Source organism: Nerophis lumbriciformis, linkage group LG01 (assembly GCF_033978685.3).
Source record: "Nerophis lumbriciformis linkage group LG01, RoL_Nlum_v2.1, whole genome shotgun sequence".
Taxonomy (NCBI): domain Eukaryota; kingdom Metazoa; phylum Chordata; class Actinopteri; order Syngnathiformes; family Syngnathidae; genus Nerophis; species Nerophis lumbriciformis.
Window position 1 is genome coordinate 54,605,970 of NC_084548.2, and position 12,337 is coordinate 54,618,306.

The 12,337-nt window shown below is 40.1% G+C and overlaps 1 protein-coding gene across 1 annotated transcript in view; it reads right to left on the reverse strand.

Annotated features, from left to right (window-relative positions):
• scn8aa (sodium channel, voltage gated, type VIII, alpha subunit a) overlaps nt 1–12,337 on the reverse strand; it is a 113,959-nt gene that overhangs the window by 100,950 nt on the left and 672 nt on the right. The window lies entirely within an intron of this gene.

A 12,337-nucleotide genomic window follows, 5' to 3' on the forward strand; every position in this document is an offset into this window, starting at 1 on the left:
CAAAGACAACATATTTGATGTTCAAACTGATAAACTTTTTTTTTTTTTTTAATGATAATTAACTTTAGAATTTGATGCCAGCAACACGTGACAAAGAAGTTGGGAAAGGTGGCAATAAATACTGATAAAGTTGAGGAATGCTCATTTGGAACATCCCACAGGTGAACAGGCAAATTGGGAACAGGTGGGTGCCATGATTGGGTATAAAAGTAGATTCCATGAAATGCTCAGTCATTCACAAACAAGGATGGGCGAGGGTCACCACTTTGTCAACAAATGCGTGAGCAAATTGTTGAGCAGGTTAAGAAAAACCTTTCTCAACCAGCTATTGCAAGGAATTTAGGGATTTCACCATCTACGGTCCGTAATATCATCAAAGGGTTCAGAGAATCTGGAGACATCACTGCACGTAAGCAGCTAGGCCCGTGACCTTCGATCCCTCAGGCTGTACTGCATCAACAAGCGACATCGGTGTGTAAAGGATATCACCACATGGGCTCAGGAACAATTCAGAAACCGACTGTCAGTAACTACAGTTGGTCGCTACATCTGTAAGCGCAAGTTAAACTCTCCTATGCGAGGCGAAATCGTTTATCAACAACACCCAGAAACGCTGTCGGCTTCGCTGGGCCTAAGCTCATCTAAGAAAGACTGATACAAAGTAGAAAAATGTTTGTGGTCTGACGAGTCCAAATTTCAAATTATTTTTGGAAACTGTGGACGTCGTGTCCTCCGGACCAAAGAGGAAAAGAACCATCCGGATGGTTATAGGCGCAAAGTTGAAAAGCCAGCATCTGTGATGGTATGGGGGTGTATTAGTGTCCAAGACATGTGTAACTTACACATCTGTGAAGGCGCCATTAATGCTGAAAGGTACATACAGCTTTTGGAGCAACATATGTTGCCATCCAAGCAACGTTACCATGGACGCCCCTGCTTATTTCAGCAAGACAATGCCAAGCCACGTGTTACATCAACGTGGCTTCATAGTAAAAGAGTGCGGGTACTAGACTGGCCTGCCTGTAGTCCAGACCTGTCTCCCATTGAAAATGTGTGGCGCATTATGAAGCCTAAAATACCACAACGGAGACCCCCAGACTGTTGAACAACTTAAGCTGTACATCAAGCAAGAATGGGAAAGAATTCCACCTGAGAAGCTTAAAAATGTGTCTCCTCAGTTCCCAAACGTTTACTGAGTGTTGTTAAAAGGAAAGGCCATGTAACACAGTGGTGAATATGCCCTTTCCCAACTACTTTGGCACGTGTTGCAGCCATGAAATTCTAAGTTAATTATTATTTCCATCCATCCATCCATCCATCTTCTTCCGCTTATCCGAGGTCGGGTCGCGGGGGCAGCAGCCTAAGCAGGGAAGCCCAGACTTCCCTCTCCCCAGCCACTTCGTCCAGCTCCTCCCGGTGGATCCCGAGGCGTTCCCAGGCCAGCCGGGAGACATAGTCTTCCCAACGTGTCCTGGGTCTTCCCCGTGGCCTCCTACCGGTCGGACGTGCCCGAAACACCTCCCGAGGGAGGCGTTCGGGTGGCATCCTGACCAGATGCCCGAACCACCTCATCTGGCTCCTCTCGATATGGAGGAGCAGCGGCTTGACTTTGAGCTCCCCCCGGATGGCAGAGCTTCTCACCCTATCTCTAAGGGAGAGCCCCGCCACCCGGCGGAGGAAACTCATTTCGGCCGCTTGTACCCGTGATCTTGTCCTTTCGGTCATGACCCAAAGCTCATGACCATAGGTGAGGATGGGAACGTAGATCGACCGGTAAATCGAGAGCTTTGCCTTCTGGCTCAGCTCCTTCTTCACCACAACGGATCGATACAGCGTCCGCATTACTGAAGATGCCGCACCGATCCGCCTGTCGATCTCACGATCCACTCTTCCCTCACTCGTGAACAAGACTCCGAGGTACTTGAACTCCTCCACTTGGGGCAAGATCTCCTCCCCAACCCGGAGATGGCACTCCACCCTTTTCCGGGCGAGAACCATGGACTCGGATTTGGAGGTGCTGATTCTCATCCCAGTCGCTTCACACTCGGCTAATTATTATTTGCAAAAAAAAAAATTAAGTTTATGAGTTTGAACATCAAATATCTTGTCTTTGTAGTGCATTGAATTGAATATGGGTTGAAAAGGATTTGCAAATCATTGTATTCCGTTTATATTTACATCCAACACAATTTTCCAACTCATATGGAAACGGGGTTTGTAATACATCTTGTTTAAAAACAATATAATAGAATGTACTACGGCCGACTGCAATAGTTGAATGACGTAATGAAAATAATGTACAGCATTGACTTGAATTTTGACCAAGTATTCAATCAATCATCAATCAATGTTTATTTATATAGCCCTAAATCACAAGTGTCTCAAAGGGCTGCACAAGCCACAACGACATCCTCGGTACAGAGCCCACATAAGGGCAAGGAAAAACTCACCCCAGTGGGACGTCGGTGTGAATGACTATGAGAAACCTTGGAGAGGACCGCATATGTGGGTAACCCCCCCAACCCCCCTCTAGGGGAGACCGAATGCAATGGATGTCGAGTGGGTCTGACATAATATTGTGAAAGTCCAGCCCATAGTGGATCCAACATAATAGTGAGAGTCCATTCCATATTGGGGCCAGCAGGAAACCGTCCTGAGCGGAGACGGGTCAGCAGTGCAGAGATGTTCCCAACCGATGCACAGGCTAGCGGTCCACCCCGGTGTCCCGACTCTGGACAGCCAGCACTTCATCCATGGCCACCGGACCTGTGCCCCCCCCCACAAGGAAGAGGGGGGCAGAGGAGAAAAGAAAACAAATGGCAGATCAACTAGTCTAAAAAGGGGGTCTATTTAAAGGCTAGAGTAGAGATGATCAGCCTGCCGATATTAAATGCGTTAAAATGTAATACCAGAAATTATTGGGATCGTTTTTTTTATTATCGGTATTGTGCTTTTGTTTTGTTTTTTTTAATTAAATCAACATAAGATACACTTACAATTAGTGCACCAACCCAAAAAAACTCCCTCCCCCATTTACACTCATTCAAACAAAAGGGTTGTTTCTTTCTGTTATTAATATTCTGGTTCCTACATTATATATCAATATATATCAATACAGTCTGCAAGGGATACAGTCCGTAAGCACACATGATTGTGCTTGCTGCTGGTCCACTAATAGTACTAACCTTTAACAGTTAATTTTACTCATTTTCATTCATTACTAGTTTCTATGTAACTGTTTTTATATTGTTTTACTTTCTTTTTTTATTCAAGAAAATGTTTTTAATTTATTGATCTTATTTTATTAATATTTTTTTGAAGTACCTTATCTTCACCATACCTGGTTGTCCAAATTAGGCATAATAATGTGTTAATTCCACAACTGTATATATCGGTTGATATCGGTATCGGTTGATATCGGTATCGGTAATTAAAGAGTTGGACAATATCGGATAATCGGATATCGGCAAAAAGCCATTATCGGACATCCCTAGGCTAGAGTATACAAATGAGTTTTAAGATGGGACTTAAATGCTTCTACTGAGGTAGCATCTCTAATTGTTACCGGGAGGGCATTCCATAGTACTGGAGCCCCAATAGAAAACGCTCTATAGCCCGCAGACCTTTTTTGGGCTCTGGGAATCACTAATAAGCCGGAGTTCTTTGAACGCAAATTTCTTGCCGGGACATATGGTACAATACAACCAGCAAGACCGTGTAGTATTTTATACGTAAGTAGTAAAACCTTAAAGTCGCATCTTAAGTGCACAGGAAGCCAGTGCAGGTGAGCCAGTATAGGTGTAATATGATCAAACTTTCTAGTTCTTGTCAAAAGTCTAGCAGCCGCATTTTGTACCAACTGTAATCTTTTAATGCTAGACATAGGGAGACCCGAAAATAATACGTTACAGTAATCGAGACGAGACGTAACAAACGCATGAATAATGATCTATTAGTGATATTGTTATTATAAGCGCTAACAAAGACAAACTATTTATAGCGGCGGCGTGATCACAGAAAGGTAACTAGCTTCTGCTGCTATATTGACATCATCAGCTGGTGAGCTGCTACCTCGCCTCGGAGAGTGGACTTCTACAGTATCTCCTTCCCCGTCAAACACACCATCAGCAGTTTTTCCATAGGCTAGCAATGATACACTCAAATTGCTTTGCGAAGTTGGCAACTGGCTCGGTCATATTTTTGATGATTTATTTCTTTAATTCAACAAGTTAGCTTCAATTTATCCGCTTCTTTCAGACTTACTTTCCTCCTTCCCATGCTTGAAAAACAGAGGTATGTCGGTCTTGAGCTACAAGCTAATGCAAAAGAGTAAGACTAGATTTTTTGGTATGATCTTACGGCAGTGGTCCCCAAACTACGGCCCAAACGACCAAAATCCAGCCCGCGGGAAGTCTCTTTTTTATTTGTCCTTTCTAATCTATTTTCTATTATTTTTTTATTTTGGTGGCTGCAGGATTATGTCTCTGCTTTTTGCAGATGATGTGGTCCTGATAGCTTCATCTGGCCAGGATCTTCAGCTCTCACTGGATCGGTTCGCAGCTGAGTGTGAAACGTCTGGGATGAGAATCAGCACCTCCAAGTCCGAGTCCATGGTTTTCGCCCGGAAAAGGGTGGAGTGCCATCTCCGGGTTGCGGAGGAGACCCTGCCCCAAGTGGAGGAGTTCAAGTACCTTGGAGTCTTGTTCACGAGTGAGGGAAGAGTGGATCGTGAGATCGACAGGCTGATCGGTGCGGCGTCTTCAGTAATGCGGACGCTGTATCGATCCGTTGTGTTGAAGAAGGAGCTGAGCCGGAAGGCAAAGCTTTCAATTTACCGGTCGATCTACGTTCTCATCCTCACCTATGGTCATGAGCTTTGGGTTATGACCGAAAGGACAAGATCACGGGTACAAGCGGCCGAAATGAGTTTCCTCCGCTGGGTGGCGGGGCTCTCCCTTAGAGTTAGGGTGAGAAGCTCTGCCATCCGGGGGGAGCTCAAAGTAAAGCCGCTGCTCCTCCACATCGAGAGGAGCCAGATGAGGTGGTTCGGACATCTGGTCATGATGCCACCCAACGCCTCCCTAGGGAGGTGTTTAGGGCACGTCCTACCGGTAGGAGGCCACGGGGAAGACCCAGGACACGTTGGGAAGACTATGTCTCCCAGCTGGCCTGGGAACGCCTCGGGATCCCCCGGGAAGAGCTGGACGAAGTGGCTGGGGAGAGGGAAGTCTGGGCTTCCCTGCTTAGGCTGCTGCCCCCGCGACCTGACCTCGGATAAGCGGAAGAAGATGGATGGATGGATGGATGGATAGATGGATGGAAGGATGGATGGATGGATGGATGGATGGATGGATAATCTATTTTCTACCACTTGTTGCTCCCGGGGTCTCCTAACCGCTCAGGCAAATCATGTTGTCTAAAAATGCATTTTCCCATCGATAACGTGACATCATCGCGTTCGCGCCGCACTGTCGGGCGAGCGTGCGGAAAGTGCGCACTCTTTTAGTCAATTAGTGCGTGAGGAATGAATATATATATATATATATATATATATATATATATATATATATATTTATATTTATATATATATATATGTGTGTGTATATATATATATAGTCGTGGTCAAAAGTTGTAAAGAACATAATGTCATGGCTGTCTTGAGTTTCCAATAATTTCTACAACTCTTATTTGTTTGTGATAGAGTGATTGGAGCACATACAAAAAATATTCATGAAGTTTGGTTCTTTTATGAATTTATTATGGGTCTCCTGAAAATGTGACCAAATCTGCTAGGTCAAAAGTATACATACAGCAATGTTAATATTTGGTTACATGTCCCTTGGCAAGTTTCACGGCAATAAGGTGCTTTTGGTAGCCATCCACAAGCTTCTGCTTGAATTTTTGACCACACCTCTTGACAAAATTGGTGCAGTTCAGCTAAATTTGTTGGTTTTCTGACATGGACTTGTTTCTTCAGCATTGTCCAAACGTTTAAGTCAGGACTTTGGGAAGGCCATTCTAAAACCTTAAATCTAGCCTGATTTAGCCATTCCTTTACCACTTTTGACGTGTGTTTGGGGTCATTGTCCTGTTGGAACACCCAACTGCGCCCAAGACCCTACCTCCTGGCTGATGATTTTACAAACCCTGTTTCCATATGAGTTGGGAAATTGTGTTGGATGTAAATATAAACGGAATACAATGATTTGCAAATCCTTTTCAACCCATATTCAATTGAATGCACTACAAAGACAAGATTTTTGATGTTCAAACTCATAAACTTTATTTTATTTTTTTCAAATAATAATTAACTTAGAATTTCATGGCTGCAACACATGCCAAAGGAGTTGGGAAAGGGCATGTTCACCACTGTGTTACATGGCCTTTCCTTTTAACAACACTCAATAAACCGTCAGTCTACCCCAGGGCAGCTGTGGCTATGAAAGTAGCTTACCACCACCAGGTGTGAATGAATGATGGGTTCTACATGTAAAGCGACTTTGGGTACTTAGAAAAGCGCTATATAAATCCCAGTTATTAATAAACGATTGGGAACTGAGGAAACTAATTGTTGAAGCTTTGAAAGTGGAATTCTTTCCCATTCTTGTTTTATGTAGAGCTTCAGTCGTTCAACAGTCCTCTGTCGTATTTTACACTTCATAATGCGCCACACATTTTCGATGAGAGACAGGTCTGGACTGCAGGCGGGCCAGGAAAGTACCCGCACTCCTTTTTTACGAAGCCACGCTGTTGTAACACATGCTGAATGTGGCTTGGCATTGTCTTGCTGAAATAAGCAGGGGCGTCCATGAAAAAGACGGCGCTTGGATGGCAGCATATGTTGTTCCAAAACCTGTATGTACCTTTCAGCATTTATGGTGCCTTCACAGATGTGTAAGTTACCCATGCCTTGGGCACTAGTGCACCCCCATACCATCACAGATGCTGGCTTTTGAACTTTGCGTCGATAACAGTCTGGATGGTTCACTTCCCCTTTGGTCCGGATGACACGATGTCGAATATTTCCAAAAATAATTTGAAATGTGGACTCGTCAGACCACAGAACACTATTCCACTTTGCATCAGTCCATCTTAGATGATCTCGGGCCCAGAGAAGCCGGCGGCGTTTCTGGATGTTGTTGATAAATGGCTTTTGCTTTGCATAGTAGAGCTTTACTTGCACTTACAGATGTAGCGACAAACTGTATTTAGTGACAGTGGTTTTCTGAAGTGTTCCTGAGACCATGTGGTGATATCCTTTAGAGATTGATGTCGGTTTTTGATACAGTGCCGTCTGAGGGATCGAAGGTCACAGTCATTCAATGTTGGTTTCCTGCCATGCCGCTTACGTGGAGTGATTTTTCCAGATTCTCTAAACCTTTTGATGATATTATGGACCGTAGATGTTGAAATCCCTAAATTTCTTGCAATTGCACTTTGAGAAACTTTGTTCTTAAACTGTTTGACTATTTGCTCACGCAGTTGTGGACAAAGGGGTGTACCTCGCCCCATCCTTTCTTGTGAAAGACTGAGCATTTTTTGGGAAGCTGTTTTTATACCCAATCATGGCACCCACCTGTTCCCAATTTGCCTGTTCACCTGTGGGATGTTCCAAATAAGTGTTTGATGAGCATTCCTCAACTTTATCAGTATGTATTGCCACCTTTCCTAACTTCTTTGTCACGTGTTACTGGCATCAAATTCTAAAGTTAATGATTATTTGCAATAAAAAAATGTTTATCAGTTTGAACATCAAATATGTTGTCTTTGTAGCATATTCAACTGAATATGGGTTGAAAATGATTTGCAAATCATTGTATTCCGCTTATATTTACATCTAACACAATTTCCCAACTCATATGGAAATGGGGTTTGTAGGTTGTCCTGAAGAATTTGGAGGTAATCCTCCTTTTTCATTGTCCCATGTACTCTCTGTAAAGCACCAGTTCCATTGGCAGCAAAACAGGCCCAGAGCATAATACTAACACCACCATGCTTGACGGTAGGTTTGGTGTTCCTGGGATTAAAGGCCTCACTTTTTCTCATCCAAACATATTACTGGGTATTGTGGCCAAACCGCTCAATTTTTGTTTCATCTGCCCACAGAACTTATCTTTGTCCATGTGATGTCAAAAAGGTTGGGGACCTCTGTCTTACAAAGTTCACTGTGACAATTGTTTTGTCATCTAATGGTGGGGATGCTTGTAACTAACATTTTTGATTGCAACTTAAAGCGGAACTGCCCTTTTTGGGGAATTTTGCCCATTGTTCACAATACTTAAGAGAAACAATAAGACTTTTTTTTTTTTTTAATGCATTCTAACTCGTAAATAAAAGTCCGCTTACAATGGAGCCAATTGGAGGTCCTCTTTTCCACCCATAAAGCCCAATAAATAACCATTCAAAAAGCGCCCACAATTCTACATTTACATTTCGTGACTTGAATATCAACCAAATATTAGTGATATTGTTATTAAAAGCGCTAACACAGACAAATTATTTATAGCAGCGCCGTGATCACAGAGAGCTAACTAGCTTCTTGCTGCTATATTGACATCATCAGCTGGTGAGCTGCTACCTTGCCTCGGAGCTAGTGAAAATGTATTCTAGTTCATAAAAAAATGTCTCTCACCTTGATTGTAGAAGGATGAGGGCATATTCCGACAAGATTGTGAATTTTGGCATCCAATTTAGAATGGCGAGAAAGACACGAAAAGACGCTTGGTTCCACCCCCCTCTTTTCTTCGCGAGGAATAAAATATATCAATTGATGTTTTTATTGAAATATCATATGATTTTGATTATAATATTTTAATTTAAAAATTAGAACGGTATAATAGGCTCCAGCCACCCCTGCAAACCCGAGAGGGACAAGCGGTAAAAAATGGATGGATGGCTTTCGAGGATTGGTTGTAAACTGAAAAAGAAGCTACTTAACAAACAGGAAGCAACTTGTGAAGCTAGGCGAACACACAACTACAACACTAAACATATCCTGTGATGTACCCCAGGAATCAATACTGGGACAAAAATTGTTCAATGATTATATAAATGACATTTGTAAAGTTACAAAAGACTTAAAGTTAGTATTATTCACGGATGAAACAACTGTGTTTTGTTTAGGAGAGAAGACACAGAAGATAATACAAATGTTAACAGAAAAAATTAACAAATTAGAGAGATGTTTTGACAAAAACAGACTATTTTTGAATATCAGTAAAACTAAAATAATGATATTCAGTAACAGTAGAAGAGAAAGTCAAAAAAGAAAAAAGAAGAGAGTCAAACATACAAATAGACGGAGTAGACATTCTAAGAGTTAATAAAATACATTTTTAGGGTGTAATAATTGATGATAAAATGAACTGGAAATCAACAAAGATCCAACAAGATAAGGTATCAAAAAATATTTTTATAATGAACAAAAGAAAAATATGTAATGGACAAAAAAATCACTTCATATTGTCTACTGCTCGCTAGTAGCACCATATCTGAGTTATTGTGTAGAAATATGGGGAAATAACTACAAAAATAGACTTTATTCACTATCCGTGTTACAAAAGAGGTCAGTTAGAATAATACATAATGTTCAATATAGAGAATATTCAAACCCTTTATTTATTGAATCAAAAATACTAAAATTCAAGGATATACTGAATTGGCAAACAGACAAAATTATGTACAAAGCAAACTATAACCTGCTACCCAAGAACATACAACAATTATTCTCAACAAAAGAGGAGAAATATAACCTTAGAGAAAAATGTAACTTAAAGCATTTGTATGCACGTACAACATTTAAAATGTTTAGTACATCAGTATGTGGATTTGAATAATAGAATGGATTAAGTAAAGACATCAAACAATGGACTAACATGATCCAGTCTAAGAAACGGTTCAAACTAAGTGTAAAGTAAAGTGCTACAAGTACAAAGAAGAAGAACCATGATAAACATTCTGAACTCATTGATAATCTTATTCATCTAAATATATCAAATACAACTTATTCCACTATTTATTATTTAATTAATCATATTTTAGAATTATAATATTTATGGAGTAAATTGTGGACAAACTGAGAACTGGACAGAGGTGGGTAGAGTAGCCAGAAATTGTACTCAAGTAAGAGTACTGTTACTTTAGAGATTTATTACTCAAATAAAAGTAAGGAGTAGTCACCCAAATATTTACTTGAGTAAAAGTAAAAAGTATGTTGTGAAAAAACTACTCAAGTACTGAGTAACTAACTGATGAGTAACATACACACACATATCATATATATATATATATATATATATATATATATATATATATATATATATATATATATATATATATATATATATATATGTGTGTGTGTGTATATATATACATGTATATATATGTATATGTGTGTGTGTGTATATATATATATATATATATATATATACACACACACACACACGTGTATATATACACATATATATATATATATATGTATATATATATATATATATATATACACATACACGTGTATATATATACACATATATATATATATATATATATATATATATATATATATATACACATACATTGATATATACAGTATATAATTTATATTTATTTATTTATTTTGCCGTTTTTGTTTACATGTTAAAGGTGTTTTAATGAATATACATGCATGTTTAACACATATAGATTCCTTTCTTTCATGAAGACAAGAATATAAGTTGATGTATTACCTGATTCTGATGACTTGCATTGATTGTTATCAGACAGTAGTGATGATAACGTCCACGTTTTCAAATGGAGGAGAAAAAAAGTTCCTCCTTTCTGTCTAATACCACATGAAAGTGGTTGGTTTTTGGCATCTTATTTGTCTAACTTCCATATTCGTTTTTATACACTTTACAAGAAATACATTGGCGGCAAACTCCGTAGCTTGCTAGCTTGTTTGCGCTGGCTTTCGGAGACTCTTATTTTGAAAGCGCAGGCGCGATGGAGCGGCACTTTTATTGTGAAGACAGGAACTGTGCAGTCAGTCTTTAGGCTTTTGACGGGATGTACGGTTGAAATAAAAAAGGGTCTTTTTTCCTTCACACTTTTTATTGATTGATTGGAACTTGTATTAGTAGATTGCACAGTGAAGTACATATTCCCTACAATTGACCACTAAATGGTAACACCCGAATAAGTTTTTCAACTTATCAGGTCATGTGACCCCTGGCTCTGTTTGATTGGTCCAACGTCACCAGTGACTGCATCTGATTGGTGGAACGGAGTGGACGTCACCAGTGACTGCATTTGTTGAAACGCAGGCACTATGAAGGTCTGTCTGACAGACCAAAACAAACAAAGCGTGCATTAACAGATCGATAAAAATTAGTAGCGAGTAGCGAGCTGAATGTAGATAAAAGTAGCGGAGTAAAAGTAGCGGAGTAAAAGTAGCGTTTCTTCTCTATAAATATACTAAGTAAAAGTAAAAGTATGTTGCATTAAAACTACTCTTAGAAGTACAATTTATCCCAAAAGTTACTCAAGTAGATGTAACGGAGTAAATGTAGCGCGTTACTACCCACCTCTGGAACTGGAAATGTACAAAAGTGTGAAATGGAAGAGGATTAAATAAGCTCTGCTTCTTCCTACTCCTTTTTGAACATGTTGAAAGGAGAAACTGGAAATTGTGATGTATCATGTTGTAACTGCATGCATGTTCAAAATAAACTTAAAGCATAACCATAATTGAAATTCCTGAATCACTTTTACACAATATTCATAAGTCATCCTTATTCATCGAGAGGCATGAGTAAGAACGGCTCGCAACTGCGAATCAGTTTTCACTTGTTACGGGCCAGGTCTTGTAGGACACGGCTTGTTCGCGTACGCAGCAAAGACTCGCAACCCACTAAAAAACAAGTCTTTAGGGTCACAACCCACCTGTTGAGAATCCCTGCTTTAGAGTAGTCTGCAAACAGCTTGTACTGTATATCAGTATCAGTGACACATTTTTTTCCCCCCAACATTAAATTATTGTGCTCTAATTGGTGTTAAAACAGGTTGCACGTTTAGGGTTCTATTCTCACATAGAATAGATCCAAGAAGATTAAGGCAGTGCTAGTTAACAATGGTGCTTACACTAAATTTTGAAACTTTGGGCACAATTTGGACATATTCACTAAAAAGTATTTGTGTTGCCTATAACCCTAAACCTGGGCTTTAAATGGACATTCCCTCTACAAGTAATGTACTTTCACAACTAACACTGTTTAGTTGTACCAAACACATGCAAATGTGTTCCACTGAGACTAAACCAAAGCAAATTCCTATGACATTTACATTAATGCAGCACAAATGG